General features: G+C 40.4%; 1 protein-coding gene across 4 annotated transcripts in view; it reads right to left on the bottom strand.

Annotated features, from left to right (window-relative positions):
• Positions 1-587: 587 nt before the first annotated feature.
• The window catches only part of LOC141500161 (transmembrane protein 182-like), a 266,580-nt gene continuing 250,193 nt past the window's right edge, over positions 588-16,974 (bottom strand). For 2 of the 4 annotated variants that reach the window (XR_012471856.1, XR_012471857.1), the window contains exon 11: positions 589-689. The gene's annotated coding sequence lies outside the window, so the exon portion shown is untranslated. Of the gene's footprint in view, positions 690-16,974 lie in introns of all 4 variants that reach the window. The other 2 variants (XR_012471854.1, XR_012471858.1) reach the window with 2 other exon arrangements.

Raw genomic sequence — 16,974 nt, 5'->3', positions numbered from 1 at the left:
GTATGATGTGACCTCAGGGGCCTTGGGATACTACTGGTATCAGATATAGATAGGGGAGGCATTTGGTAAGTTGTGGTAGAAGTTTCTGGCACTTTATAGAATAACAGAATTGCCAAGTTAAGAGGAAAATTTGAGGTCTTTAGTTCATACCCTTCCACAAAGAATCCCTTCAACAACACATTGGAGAATTGATTGGCTAGCTGAAGCTTGAATGCATCCAATAAAGACACCTCCCCTGGCAGCCCATCCCACTTTGGCACATTCCAAGTTATTAGGCAGCTTTACTTGACCTCAAGCCTCAGTTTTTCTCTTGGCGGTTTCTGCCCATCCCAGTCTATGGGCCTTAGTCTCCTTCCTTATAAAATGAGGGGGTTGGTCCTGTCCCATGGGCCACTTCTTCCTTCCCCTTCCCAGCCAGGGCACAAAAGTACCTATTGGTGGCTCATCCTGTTTCCACCACTTCTGCCTACCACCTTCATCAGTTCTCCCACTGAATAATGGTTATGATTTTGCAGACATTGCCCAAACCGTCTCCCCACCATCTTTACCCATACCTTGACTTGTTTAATTCTAAAATGAAAGAATTACAACTTACTTCTTTGAGATGCTGTGTCTTCTTTAAAAATCTCATTTCTTCTAATAGCCAGAACTATAGTGGCTGTTCACATCAGGCAGTTTGAAAACATTTGCTGAACAGGATAAAAAAAAGAAAAGGAAGGGAAGTATTAGACTAAATAATCTTGAAGCTTCTTTCCAGCCCTTAATCTCAGGACCTCTATTCACCTAGGCAACCTCCTAGTGTGATAGCACAAGGTAGGGATAACTCTGGTTGGAGACACCCAACACTTCTGTCCTTGCCCACAATGTTCCCTCAAACGGTCACCAAAGCCTATGGATAAGTCTTCCATGATATGGAAACCAAGAATCCAGGGCCAGAACAAATAGCAGCCCTGTGTGATGACAACTCACCTCTCCAAAAGAAGAACAAGGTCTACTCTATGCCCACCACCTACCCCTACCCCTACAGCATTCACAAAATAAAGATGTATATAGCTAAAAAAATAAAAGTGTACAACAACTTTTTAAAAGATGCTAATGAAACATCTATGGGGGAAAAAGAAAAAAAAAGTCCACGTGGGCTGCTTGCAGCAGCCACACAACAATTTGGTCTTTGATAAATGCTTTTGAAGGGTTGATATGTAGATGCAGGAGAAGAGAGGATCAAGCTGATCCAAGAAGCCACATTAGCTTGTCTGCTTGCCAGTATAACAAGTACAGGACTTATTTGTTTTCTGGGGAATAAACAAAGAATTTTCTACTCCCCATTTCCACAGTGCTCCCAGGTTAACTAAACAGACTAAACCAGCTAATTAATTAGCATCAGAATTAAAGTAGAAATACTACCAGACTAGGACAGAATTGACTCAGGAGCTTTCAGAACCCAAGATCCATAATGATGATATTGAAATCATAACACATTTACATCAATCTGAGAGTGTTGTTTTCAATAAAAAAGAAAACCTACCCTCATGCTACTGGCATTTATAATTTACCTCCAGAAATTATTGCTAGAGATCATTTGTCATTTGGATCCAAATACTAATGACATCTCCTTCCCTGACTTGATCTACCAAATTATCTTTTTATGAATATTCACTAGGTGGGACACACTGTCTCAAGCTTCTCCTGAGCCCTGAAGCTCAATAGTATTGGGGGGATGGGACAGGGACTTCAGGGGACTTGCTACCTAAAGCCTCCTGGCAAGGAGGGAGTGGTCAATGAGCAGAGATTGAAGAAGCAAGCACTTGGAAGGGACTGATATGGTGATTTGTTTTTCTTTACTATGCTTTTTTGTTTTTGCAAGGCAATGGAGTTAAGGGACTTGCCCAAGGTCACACAGCTAGTACGTGTCAAGTGTCTGAGGTGGCATTTGAACTCAGGTCCACCTGATAGAGCTGGTGCTCTATCCACTGCACCACCTAGCTACCCCTCTTACCTTTGTTATATGGGAGAGTCTGACAGGGGGTGGGGAAAACAAGAAAGGAATCACTGGAAAGTAAAGGGGATGTTAAAAGAACACCAAGACTATTTTTAAAAAAGAAAAATATACTGGTAGGGGCCAAGCTCATAGATTGCTTTGTAGATTGTTGGCTGCAAAAGCTGCTAAGAACTTCTGTGAACAGCTGCTGAAGAACACCTAGGTGTTCACAGGAATGAATCCCAGAAGAGCATCACCTCTATGAGCCCACAGACTGGTTTTCAGTTTTTATATATCCCAGGATCTAACATGGCACTGACAACCCTTAATGCTTATTTGAATGGAAGTGAATTGGCCTTTCCCCAAGATGGGGCTACAGGACCATGTTTTTACTCCAGAGATATCAGAGCTACCCCCTCATTGCCAGAAGAAAATCCACTTTAAGACTTCTCATATTTTTCTCTACTACAGAGTAGAGAGGGGAACAATCTTCTTCATTATCAGAGAATGCTAATTGAAACAAGGAAAGGTTTTAAATATTGTCCAGTCTCAAAATTTGAAGCAATAAACAAAACCCTTGGGGGTGGTGCTTAATAACTTGTAAATGGAAAAGAGTCTTGAGACTAAAATGTTTGAGAAACACATTTCTACATGGAACAAGAAAAAGACAAAAAAGAATAGCGAGGAGAAGAACAATGAAAAAGACAGTGATAACAAAGATAAAGTTTTTATTTGGTATGTTCATACCTGATACTGATCATCACTAAATGAACAAAATGCCTCTAAAGCATAGAGACCTAGTAGAAAAGATTAGAATCATGGAGGATGGAGTGGGGGAAAGGAGGGGCACATAAAACAGGGGTCTGGCACCAGTTGAGGGAATGAGAAGTTCACCCATCAGTGAGAAGGAACCTATGGACTGAGTCCAAGGTTCTAGTAGGAGAAAATTTAGAATAATAACTCAGAAGAGGAAGGTGGAACGTGGAGAAGCCAAGAAGAGACAAGTGACGGAAGGTGAACAAATGGTCTGGGATGACAGTGCACACAACTGTTGTCATTCCGAGGTCCCCTAGTGGAAAAGGTGAGTCGTCTAGATATTTGACCAAGTATAGGGGTCACCTATGAAAAAAATGAAAATAACTACTGAAGACCTGTAGAAACACACCAGAAGATGACAAAAATAGCTAGCTTGGAACAGCCAGTAGAAAAGCAACATCATATCACCCACTTAAAGGCAATGAAACCAAACATGTGGAAAGATGTTGAACAATTTGAAGCAAAGCTAAAAACTTTAAGATGCTATAATATGAGGGCAGTACAGAGAATAAATAAACAATTCAGCTTCAATCAAAATCTTCACAAGAGAGGCTGGAGAAGCAAAGAAATCAGAGGAGAGAAAGAATTCCCAAAGGGGAAGAATATAGAAAATTCCTGGTAGCTGATGGAGTCTAAAGAAATCGAACACAATCAAAGCCCAAGTTAGATTACATACCAAGTGGAAGCTTGCTCACTGTTACCGTCATGAATGACAGAATGATTACATCAAGGAAGGTGACTGGAATTCTAGCTTTCTTACAAAAAAGGAGTGGGTTGAGATAAGATGTCTAATTACTGGCTCATATGCATCACAATGCCAGATGAATTTGAGCAAAATATTTTTAACAACTTCCTCTCAGACCCAAATGTGATTCCATCTTTCTTAACAGAAAGTGCCACATATCTGTTTCCTCCCCCAAAATGAGAACACCAGGTCAAGTACGTGTTTTACGTACTTTGTGCAAAATAGACACAACTTTCACAGCTCCAAAAATCTATAAACACTTATAATAAAATAATATTTCGGCTGAAGAGCAAAAAAGAACAGCCCTAGTCTGTAAGAAGCAATGATTTATTCTGTGATTATTAAACAAGTCATCTGAAAATCCCAAAGCAAAAGCAAAGACTGACAACAGGGCTGGGTTCATTGAATGTAACCAGAAGTGGTTTCTCTCCAGCATGAGCTTCAGGAGCAACTAAGCTCCAAGAGGTGATCAATCTGTGGGACAACATCTACATGAACTCAATCGATAGCATGTCGACAAAGAAACATCACACAGGGCTGAGTCATGAAGAATGTCTGTTTAGAGAAAGCAGTGGATTTCTGATGGTCGTTCAGTATCTGCTTGCTCCCATCAGAAACCACAGTGCTTCTCTGATAAGGAAAAGCTGATGAGGAACATGGTGTGAAGTGATACAAACAGTGCAACACAGTGTCATGGCTTACAATATTGCTCAATATTTACCAACTACCTAGAAAGATAAAACCTTACCCCTATCATTACATACCAGAAGTTTGTCCTTTAGAAATTAACATCAGACAAATCCCCATTCCACAAATGCAAACCCCCAAAAGATTCTTGAGAATTCAACAAATAATAAATTATATGAAAATAGGAATAGCGCCGCAGATTAAGTCCACTGCAGATTACACCCACAAGCATCTGGGCATCATCTTGAACACTACAAATTTAAGAACATTTTAAAACAGATGTCATGATATAAAATTACTCATAAGCTCAAAACTATGGAAAAATGAAAAGCTTTCAAAATAAAGAGATCTAGTAGAAGAAATAAGAACCATGTGAGAGATCCATGTCATTCCATTGTCCCGTCTACCATCAAAGCAATTCCAGAGGTAGAGCCGGTGAGGCCATGGGAGGCAATGATCAGAATCCCAATACTCTTCATCAATTGTATGTAATTATATAGAGAGAGATAATACAAATATCCATATATATAATATATATATATATATTGAGAGAGAGAGATACTACATGGATCTCTCTCTCTCTACAGATATATATCAGTACAATAGTATGCAGAATATGAAATATAAGATAATAATAGGCTAGTTATTTGTCCTGGCTCATTTATATCTGAATTCCCTCAAAAAAGATAAGAAAAATAATAATGACAAGGAAGAAGAGAAGGAAGACAAATTAGAAATGAAATTTGTATAGTACTTTAAGCTTTGCTTTATAGACTTGATCTTATTTGACTTTCAGAATAGCCCTATGAGTTAAGTGTCACAGAACACCTATTTTCTAGATGGAGCAATTGAGGATGAGAGAGATTAAGGGACTTGGCCAGGGTCATAAAGATACTATTTGAAGAGGGATGCAACTCAACTCTTCCTGACTTCAACTTCTCCATTCTCCATTTATGCCCCACTGCTTAGGAATAAAAAGCAAATAACTCAGACCACAGTGGCAGCCAAACTGCTTAATTGTAATGGTGAAACACACTTCTCTTTAGAGAGGTCACCGTACTGAGTGATATTTTCTCTACTATAAGAGAAGATCCTATCCAAAGCAAAAAGAAGTGATTAAGGACCTACTGTGGGCAAGAGGTTGTGTTAGACCCTCTAGATGCAAAGGCAGAAAGGAAACTGACTGCTTGTAAGGAGCTTACTGTTAAGTATGCAGAAGATGTTATCATTGTGGTGGTAATGACAGGTGCTAAAAACAAAAAGGCACTATAAGATTGTTTTGGCCAAGTTTTATTCTACCTTAAACAATGCTGTCAGTGTGAAGGATCTTCCTGGTGGCTAGGTAGCAAAGTAGACAGAGCACCGGCCCTGGAGTCAGGACTACCTGAGTTCAAATCTGGCCCCAGACACCTAATAATTACTTAGCTGTGTGTTTATTGACTGACTGTAGAACTATTCAACCAGGGGGGCAGCTAGATGGTGCAGTGGATAGAGCATCAGCCCTTGCATCAGGAGTACCTGAGTTCAAATCTTACCTCAGACACACAGCAGAATGAATATTAGGAGGCAGGAAAAGGAGAGAGAAGAAGAAGAAAAAAAAAGACAGAGGGAGGAGAATAAAAGGAAGAAGGGACAGAGGGGAAGAAGAAAAAGAAGAAAGGCAGTTTTAGAAGAAACTGGAACAATATCCTCAGGCTTCTCAATTCTCCCATGGCCCTCTTGCCTGAACCCTGACAGTTCAACTCTCTGGGAAGTCAGACATGTGAGCCCCAGAGAAGCCTTGGCCTTTTTCTGGACTAAAGCATTTACAAGCTCTCCACTGGCATAATTATATTGTCTGTACAAGCCCTGTACTCAACAAATGCTAAACGATGATGACATCCACATCACAAAATCCATTTTCTCCCACACTCCCCTTGCATAAAGAACAAGGGAGGGTTTCATCAACCCAACACTGGGAGATGAGCATAAACTGAACTAAAATCCCACGAGTGGCTTAATGAACCTTTTCCACTCATTCGCCACATCGATGCCATCCATAAATCTGTGCTGCTGATCCCTCTACCTGAGGCTGAATGGACACCTCCAGTGGGAATGCCTACCGCCCAGAAGAGACAAAAGGGAGACTTCTGGAGTTGGGCTGTCAGAAACATGGCCCCCAAACTGCCTGCAGACACTGGGATCCAAGAGACATACAACAAGAAAGAATCCATGTTGACAGCCATGTTTGATCTCAATTTCAAAGGGAAAATTGAAACCATACACTGGGTGCAATGAGAGTTTCATAAACAAAATAATCCACACCACACCAGCTCCTCCCTCCACTAGCCACTGGGGAGGCAGCCAAGCATATCCCAGGTGTCAGAGCAAGGGGGCTGAAAGAATCCAGTCAAGAATAAGGGTCTGGAAAGACTTAGCAGTGGCAAGGGCTTAAGGGAACCTTTGCTCCACCTGTTGACTGAGTCTCACCCAGTAATAAAGCTACATCACTGGAAGGATGATACTCATTCCAAAAAGGAGCTTCCTAATGCTTTCTAAGGCTATGGTTTTCAAAGAAAAGTACTTCTGGGTCACATCCAGACCAGTGGAATAAGCCTGTATCTTGAGCCTATTCACACAACCTCTGGGAAATGAGGCAGAAGGCCTACACCGATTTTAAATATATAAAGGGGGTGGTGATTGAATCAATCAATCAATCACTCTACCCCACTTAGCACTGAAACTTTTATCAGGTGACAACATATCATGATTGAATCAACCAATTAGAGCACACGTCAGTTGTAAATAAGGCCTGGATATTTCCATTTAATGATGCAATCTTAGGCATTAGGCTAGTACAAAAAGTCTATGATGATTTAGAAGTCCTTAAAGAAAATGACATTGCACAGGAAGGGCATTGGTAAGAACTGAGGACATTTAGTTTCACCTTATGGGGCATCTGTAGAACAGCAAGCCAAATATTTGTCCATTTTGTGGATCAGTATTAAAGCCTCAAATTCCCTACCAAGGCATCACCTTGAGGGGGAGAGGGAAAGGAGGCAAGTCTTGGATTCCTCTAAGCTCTCACCTTGACTACAGGATCAGAGGGCTGGGGATTTTGGACTTACTTCCTGTTGGTACCCTAGTCCTCCCAGTGTCTTTAGAGCAGGGTTTTCATTGGGGCAAAGGGCAAAAATAGTCACACTGAGGAAAGGTAGTTTCAAGATTCTACAAATAGTCCAGTAGAAAAGTTGACCTTTACCCAAAGGGAAAAAAATTTCCAACAAGCAGGAGCCGAGTTACCCCTTTACCACCTGGGTTCTCTAACCTTGGGTCCACTTTTCCCTAGACTCTGTATAATTCTATGACTTCCTATGGAGAGTGAATGTTGTGCCCCAACTGTCCTTACTATACCACTTTAGTACAAACACTTCCTTTCTCGCTGGTTGGCTAATGGCTATCAGACGAAAATCAATGAGTAGAAAGCTTGCAAAAAGATGAATGTTGAAAACTATCTTTGCATGTAATTGGAAAAAAAAAAGAAATTTTTTTTAAAAAAAGGAAATCAATGAGGGGTAATCTCCCCCTAAAATGCTACTTTGCTCATGGTTTTTTCCAAAAACTTCAATGGCTCCCTATTTCCTAGGCCATTTTGTCTTACTTCCTCTGCCTAGGTTTCAAGGCCTGCTGTAACTTGAACTTAGCCTACCCCATATTTCCTATTGCTACCCAAAGCAAACATTTGAATCCTGGAATCAGCAAGTAAGCAACATTTATTAAGCTCCTACTAAGTACCAGGGCACCACGCAAGTGCTGGAGATACAAAGAGACTCAAAAGTCCCTTCCCTCAAGGAGCTCACACTCAAGTGGTGGAGACAACAAAGAAATATTTCCAAACAAGCTATACAGAGGATGAATAGGGAATAATTAACAGAGGGAAGGCACAAGAAATAAGAAGACTTGAAAAAAGGCTTTCTGAAAAAGATGAGATTTATCACTCCAGAAAGAATTTAACTGTCTTCCAAGGAGGGGACAAGTCACTAAAGACCCTCTGTTCCCTATTGTCCTTTGTCTCTAAACATCAGTTGAAACCTACCACAACAATTAGCTCATTTTATAGCGTAAGGCCCCTTAGGTCAGGAATTCCTTGAATTTAAAAAATAATTTATAATTATTGCAATTTAATTGCTCTTCTTTTGTAATCCTTTGTATTTTTTATGCTTTTAAAAACATGATCCTGAAAATTAGCAAGGCAGAAGAGACAATGACCTTGACTCTTGGGAATAGTTTATATCCCTATCGACTCACTCCTCTACATTATTATTTCCAGGAGTCAGAGGAGGGATTTGAACCCAGGTCTTCCTGGCTTCAAGGTTAGTTCTCAGGACCACTGCCAGTCATCTAGACCTATGTTTTGCTACAGGACTCTGATGATTCTGGAGGAGAGAAACTCTTGTCTTTGCACAGTCCTGCTTCACATAACACAGTTCACTTGCAAATCAAGATATCACCCCCCTGATGTCATTGATCCTCTTTGAGAAAGAAGGACTCCCACCACCACCACCACCAGCAGCAGCAGCAGCTACATGGGAAAAGAAGAGACAAAGTCAAAAGACTAGCTGTTTGCATCTTTGATGGCAAATACATGTTGCAGACTGGGTCCACTACAAACTGATATTATAGAATCTCAACTAAGCCCCCATTACCTCAGGAAAGTAATCCGTTTAAAAACTTCGTTAATAACTGGTACAGTGGTGTCAGGAAGATTCATCTTCCTGAGTTCAAATCTAACCTTAGATACTTCCTAGCTGTGTTGATGCCAGCCAATTTACTTAAGCCTGCTTACCTCAGTTTCTTCATCTGTAAAATGAATTGGAGAAGGAAATCGCAAACCACTCCAATAGCTTTGCCAAGAAAATCCCAAATAAGGTCACAAAGAGTCAAATATGACTTAAATAACTGCACAACAGGAACAATTTATTAACTATCCCACCCACCACAATCCCCTTTCCAAATCATTTCACCCCTCTTCAAGTTTTGCATGATAACCTCTCCCTGCATCTTCTTAACAACCTTACTGAGAGCTCCTTATTCTTCCTTCCATTTCATCTCACCTGAGTGAGATGAATTCCTCCATTATCTCCTCTTCTCCTGTCTCATAAGAGGAAACCCTTTTCCATGCCAAGGCAAACTCCTGTATGTCCCCCCAATTCCATTACATTTTGTCTTCTCTAGTAGATTGGCCCCTCTGATAATCTCAATGTCTCATTGATCTTTTTTTTTTAGGTTTTTGCAAATGGGGTTAAGTGGCTTGCCCAAGGCCACATGGCTAGGTAATTATTAAGTGTCTGAGGCCAAATTTGAACCCAGGTACTCCTGATTCCAGGGCCGGTGCTTTATCCACTGTGCCACCTAGCCACCCCTCTCATTGATCTTTAATCTCTCCCTGGTTATGAGCCACTTCCTTGCTACCTACTAACACACCCAACCAGGCAACAACCCATGCAGTCTCACAGAGTGGTGCCCAGATACAAGATAGTCAGGGAATAACATAAGGACATCAAAAGAAAGCATCTGTGGCATTCTGTTAGAAGAATGGGTGATACATCCTTACCCCAATTCACTTCTGTAGACATGTGCACATCTTGAGCATGAAATAGTTCTTACATATAATACCTATGTTGACATGCTTATATGTACCCCTCCACAGACCAGTCTGTCCATGCATGTATACTGAACATGTACTTTCATGTGTGCCTTTGTGTATGTGCACACTGAGTGCTAGTCATGTAGAATTTATTAAATGCCTACCATGTGCCAGGCACTCTAATAAATGCTGGGGATACAAAGAAAGGCAAAAGCTAGATTGGTCCTTGTCCCCAAGGAGCTTTCAATCCAAAAGGTAAAACAAACATGGATGCAAGCATCCATGTACAAACAAGTTCTAGTCAAGAAAAAATGGAAGATTGTCAACAGAGAGGAGGCACTGGGATTTTAAGGTACCTGAGAAGACTTCTTTAGAAGATGAGATTACGGTGGGAAAGACTAAAACAAAAACTGGGGAGGAAATGAGGAAGGAGAGTGGGTCCGGGTATGGGAGAGGACCAGAGAAAAAGCCCAGAGAAAAGCTCAGAGCTGAAGGAACAGCCAAGAGGTCAATGTCACTAGGTTGCAGAGTATGTGGGGGTGGTGAGTAAGGTATAAGGAGACCAGAAAAGTCAAAGGAGGCCAGGTTATAAAGGGCTTCCAAGGCTAAAAAGAAGACTTTATATTTGATGCTGGAACTCCTAAAGTGGACTGAAGAAGGAAACATTATAGTTAGACTTGTATTTTAGGAAGATCAATTTGACAGTAGAGTGAAAGACAGATTGCAGTGGGGAGAGACTTGAGGCAGGGAAGTCAGCCATTGAATTAAACTGCTTTTGCTCAATTCAATTATACCTTCTGCCAAACCTAAAAAGTTAAACACACTGGTTAGGGCTCATAGACTCATTTTTTTTTAGGGGATGTAGGCCCACAGAGTAATTTGAACCCATCTACTCCAGATTTACCCTGCAAGCTGGAGAAAAGGGGCAGGCCCTAGCACTGTACTACAATGCTGAGTTTACAGGCAAATAAATCTGGGGTTTAATCCTGACTTTGGGTGATACTGGGCCAGTCTTTTAACCTCTCTGATATTCCATCAATTCCTAGGACTTATTATTATGCAACAGATGAGACATACCAGTGGAAGTCCAATAGGAAGGAGGTATTACATTACTGATGAAATCAAAGACACTTTGTATATTCACGTTAAAAAATGGTCAATGGGAAGACAAAGTTTGAGAGGGAGTTATATACCAGAATACTCCTTTGGGAGATGGTGGGTCTCCCATAGGACACTGACATCTGATTTGGTTCTCCCTCACTCTTGTGCTACAATTGAGAAGCTGATCAAGGGAGAGCCAAATTCCAATATAAGAAGGGTGTTTCTACCTTATGGAAAGTCGTGGTCTGTGGTGCTTCTTCTTGAGCTATTGGAGCTAAAAAGATGTTAGAGGGCCTAGTAATATAGATCTAGAGTCAAAAGAGAACTCAGCAACCTTCTGAACTAATTGTCTAATTTTACAGAGGAGGAAAATGAGGCCCATGGAAGTTGTGATTGCACAAGGTTATATAGGTAGTTACAATTGGAAATAAAATTTGTACCCAGCCCCCTAATACTAAATTGAAATTTTTTTACCCATTATACCTCCCTCACATGTTTCTGTTTTAAATTTTATTAAAATTTTCTCTTATTTAATTAAAGCATTACTGAACTAGATAGGAGTTGATAAATATTGAAAATGAGTCTTAAAATAAAAAGGCAAGGGTTATCAGGTCCATGAGAAACATACCCTAATTGACACATTATGTCACTCCACAAACTTATCTAAAATGTAGATAATGTACTAGGCCTTGTGTTAAGCACTGGAGGGGTTACATTCTAATGATGGAGACAGTGGATAAATATGGAGGAATGCACAAGATATATTCATAGTAGGTGGAAAGCAATCTGAGAGGGGAAAGCATAAAAGTGTGGAATTGGTTGGGGAGCGAGAGGGAAGAAAAACCCTGAGAAAGACATCCAATGAAAGTGAGATTTGAGTTGAGTCTTGCATAAACACCAGTAAACTAAGAGACATAGGTTTTGGGACAAAGTATCTGAGTGTAGGGGACAGCAAGTACAAAGACACAGGGATGGAGAAAGTACATGCTGGACAACATTGTGAGATGGAGGGATGTCAAGTAGAAGGAAATTAGCGAGGTTGTAAAGAGTTGTATATGAAAAAACAGAGTTAAATTTGATCCTGGAGGTAATAGTGATCCACTAGAGGTCATGGGGAAGTGGGGGGGGGGGGCGATTGACATAGTCAAATCTATACTTTAGAAAAATCACCTTGGTGGTTGAGTGGACTGTGGATTGGAATGGTGAATGGCAATGGTAGAATGGAGTGAGGGCAAGTTAGGAGTCAAGAATAATGAAGAGGTTGATCTGTATGGGGGTTGATGGTACTTTCAAAAGGGGAAGAGCTTTGTGGAAAAGATGAGTTCTGCTTTGGATAGGCTAAGTCTGATATGCCTACAAGATATCCACTTTGAAATGTGCAAAAGGCAGTTGAGGATGGAGGACTGGAGATCAGGAAAGAAACTTGGGCTAGATGGATTTCTGAAAAGGGAGTCTTCAGCATAGAGATTAGTGAACCCAGAGGAACTGATAAAATCACTAAGTGAGCTAGTGTAAACAGAAAAGAGAAGAGGTCCAGACAAATTCCTGGGGGGCCCCATGGTGAGTGGGCGTGACATAGATGAAGAACTAGCTAAGTAGACTAAGAAAAGGCAATGGGACAGATGATAGGAGAAGCAGGAGAGAGCAGCATCACTAAAACCTAGTGAGGAGAGACTATCTAGGGGAAGGTGATCAATAGTGTCAAAGGCTACAGAGAGCTCAAGAAGGTTGGAAATTGAGAAAAGTCTATTAGATTTAGCAATTAAGAGATAATTGGTAATGTTAGAGAGGGAGTTTCAGTTGAATAATAAGGTCAGGAACCAGATTGCAGAGGGTTTAGAAGAGAGTGAGAAGAGAGTAAATGAAGGTGCCAACTGTAGACTAAGTCATTTTAGGACAGCAGGAGGAGAGATAAAAGGCAACAGCTTCTAGGCATTAGGTGGGGGAGACATGGGTACATTAGCAGGCAGCAGGGAAGGTGTTGCTTCAGAATAAGAAGGTGAGGATGATAGAAAGGGAAATATGCAGCAGTACTTGGGACAGTGACTCCCTGTTCACATGAGAGGAACATGAGATGGAACAATTCTGGATTTGGTGGGAGCTGAAGTACCTGGGTTCACATCCCAGACAGATTACTTACTCCTATGTGACCTAGGTCAAATCACTTCCCCTTTTTGGGCCTTCCTTTCTTCATCTATGCTACAAGGAAAGGTGTACACATTGGGATTAAATCAAAGAGAGTAGAGCCAGGAAGAAACAGAGAAATATACCATCCAACCTCCTTATTTTAGAGATAAAGAAAGCTAAGCCAGAAAAGAAGAATTAACTTGTCAAAAGTCACACCAGTTAAAGATTTGAGCAGGGTCAGGGTCCCTTCCAACTCTAAATCATTGACCTTCCTAGAAATAACATTAGTAATTAGCCCCCAATAAAATTCTAAGGTCCTTCATAAATTATAATTTTGTATAAGTTGGAATTTATTATTGATGGAAGCCCAGAGAGAGAACAGTGGCTTTCCCAGGTCACACAGCATTTCAGTGGTAGGGTTAAGATTCACAGTCAGAACTCAGTATACTCTTTGTCTACCATGTCACACAGTATCTCATTTGATTTTAGCATAAGCATATCAAAAATGTTGGGAGAATATGGAAATGCAGAGTCCCAAGTATTAATAGCAAGAGGTATAGATGTAATATTTTGGGAAACAATCATCTGGAATAAATGTGGCTGCCGTTGCTGTTTGTCTCAGTGTTTGAAATGTTGAGTTTTCGAGGAATGTTGGCAAATGCGACCAAAGACATCTGAAGAAAATGCCTTGTTTTTTTTCTCCTACCTGATAAAAATGTAACATTTCTAGCTTTCCACAATTCACACATGCAGTGCTGGAGAATATTTAAATACCAGTCCTCCATTTGTCAAAATAGACTTTTAAGAATGTAAGAAAGTCCTTTCATTGATGGAGTTAGGCAATGGGGTTCATGAAGGTTTAAGATATTTTCCCCCAAATATGTCCCCATTGGATAGTGAGGCTGAGATCATATATAGAACCCTAAGATACCACAGAATCTCATGCTTACTTTATGGGCAGGAAAGAGAAAAAATGGATAAGATATGAACAAAGGTTATTAATTATCCTGCTTCTATTGTTTTCCTGTTGCTAGGGAGACAAAGACAGAAGCAAAACAGTCCCCGACCTCATGAGTTTATCTATAATACAACATACATAAATACACAAATATAATTGTGTATATAAATATGTTTATACTATAAATACAAGGTAATGGGGGACAGAATAGTGGTAGCCAGGAGAATTTAAGAAGTTCTCTTGTAAAAAGGTGGCACCTGAGCTTAACTGTGAAAGAAGTTCAAGGTTTTAAGATGGCGAAGTGAGGATTGGAGGACTTCCTTTGCAAAGGAGTGAGGGCAAGACATAGATAGCCATGCAGGAGGAGGAACAGTATATGGCCATAATAGGATAGACACTGGAGTAACAAAAAAGGGAGAAAAATTAGAAACAACTGAGAAGATTGTAGGCAGTCAGGTAGAATCAGACTGAGTTAACAGGCAAGTTAGTGTCATCCTGGATCTAAATCCTTCATGGGAATGCTCACATAGATCAGTCTCTAACTCAGTGACGGTGACTTGTATGAAGACAGAGAAAGTATGGGCATGCTTCACAAATGTGCAGATCATGCTAGGTGATTACAGGGCTGTGCTCCCAGACCCATTTCATCAGGATAGAACACTGGGCTGAATTTAATAAAATAAAATTCAATAGGAATAAAATAAGTGAACTTTTACACTGTGATTCAGATATAATTTTTCAAATACAGTATGAAGGCTGTGTGGCTAGAAAGCATTAAGTGGGAAACTTTAGACCAGGAGACTCAGACTTAGCAAAAGGACAAATTTTCAACATCCACTTGAAAGATGCTAGCTACTTTGAACTTCCTGAGGTAGCCCATTCTTCTCTGGGAAAGCTCTAATATTAAGTTTTCTGGGATCATAAAGCTGAAATCTGACCCTTTGAAACATGCCCTCCCTACCTCCTTTACTGAATAATCATCGAATGCCTTAGGTTAGGCCTGCATTCTTCAGGAAAAAGCTAGAAGGGATTGTTTAACCACTCCCTAGTCCTTTATTCCATTCTTTCTACCATCTTTCCATATTTGATCAACATTCCCTGCAGGTGCAGATGGAAATGACTGACCTTAGTCAGTTTGAGATATTTATTCAAAGATATTAACTTAAATCTGGATATCTAAGCATTTGCTTAGGGGAACAATTCTATTTTGGACACATCCAGCTTACAGGACACAGACTTCATCTTGTGGAGTACAAATAAGATCAGGAGAAAATAGTGAACATTTTCTACCTCTAAGTTCCTCATTCCCCAAGGCATACTGCATGCATCTGTTCTGTATTTTTTTTGTTTATTAATACATGCAAAATGTATCTATTCTTCCCCCTCCCCCTGAGGAAACACCGTTTCCTTCTGGGTTTGTAAATCACCCCTCCCCCCAATGTGACTGATGAATTTGGCAGAGGAGGAAGAAGATAAGTTTTGATCTGTAATATCTCACCTAGTGTGTGAAAGTGAATTAAACTACTTTTCCCAGTTCCATTTGAGAGGAAAAATAAATGCCATTCTTTGAGTTCCTGAGGAATTCTTCTGTTACTTTTGTCTTTCCTTTAAATACTGTGCAAAGTGCCCAAGGTGTGTCAGTTCTAGCTCCCATTTGTTCCTTTCTGTCCACTCACAAAGCTACCACAACCTGGTCTACTACTGCAATGGTTTCCTTAGTGGTGTCCTTGCCTCCAGGCTCCCCTCCCCAATCCATATTTCACACAACTGCCAGATAGTCCTGATGCATAAATTTGACATGTCACTCAACTGCTCAAGACATTCAAGTGGCTCCCTACTATTTCTAGGATCAAAATCCTCTTTTAGGCATTTAACACTCCTTCCAGTCTCACTCCCTATCTCTCCAGACTACTTTCACATCACCATTCATTTCATGCTTTCTATGATTTAGTCAAAGGAATAAATTTGCTAATCCTATGGACTCCAAAGTTCCATCTACCGCTTCCATGTCTTTGCATAAGGTGTCTCCCATGCTGAAAATGTGCTCTCCTCACCTGTAACTTAGAATCTGTAGCTCCCTTCAAGATTAAGCTTAAGGGACAGCTAGGTGGGTGCAGTGGCTAGAACATCGGCCCTGGAGTCAGGAGGACCTGAGTTCAAATCTGCCCTCAGACATTTAATAATTGCATAGCTATATGACCTTGGGGAAAGTCACTTAACCCCTTCACCTTAAATAAATAAATATAAAATTGAAAAAAAAATTCAGCTTAAGAGTCTCCTCGGTTTTTAGCACACAGCCTCAAAAAAACTTATTTGTTTCTTTGCGTATCTAGAACATCTCTCAAATGGTCCTTTTTTAAAAAAAGATATTATTAATAAAAAGGAAGAAGGGCCAGCCACAGCTACAGTAACAGGCCATTTTGTTGCCCGTGCCCCACTCCCTTGACTGGTTGGTAAGGAACTTATAGTTTTCCCTTGATCTAAAGAAGCCAGAGATGCAAAAAGACTTGAGGACTGAGAGGACCATCAGAGATTACTTACCCCAATACCCTCATTTTACAGAGGAAAACGTTGAGGACCAGGAAGTGGTTGCTGAAAAATGACTAAGCCAGGACAAAGACCTACCACGCCATAAGATGTCCACTTCAATATGCTGCCTAGACTTACCTTTGATTACTTAAAACACTGGGAAGCTCATCTCAAGGAAAATGATGCAAAGAGAGCCAAGAAACAAGAGGAGGATTACTTCAGTTTAAACAGATATATGGAGAAAATGTGCTAAATTGGAGCCCTCTCACCTCAGAGACTGGAAAAAATATCTTGGAGGTATTGAAAGGGAACATTTGTAATTCTGTCCTAGCTGTACTTACAAAAGTTAATATGGCAAAAATCAATCGATATTAAGTTATAACATATTAGTCGAGATCAATCAGTCA

This window comes from Macrotis lagotis, chromosome X, assembly GCF_037893015.1.
Source record: "Macrotis lagotis isolate mMagLag1 chromosome X, bilby.v1.9.chrom.fasta, whole genome shotgun sequence".
NCBI classification, from domain to species: Eukaryota; Metazoa; Chordata; class Mammalia; order Peramelemorphia; family Peramelidae; genus Macrotis; species Macrotis lagotis.
The sequence above is the reverse complement of the archived record's forward strand: the minus strand, read 5'-3'. Positions and strand labels throughout refer to the sequence as shown.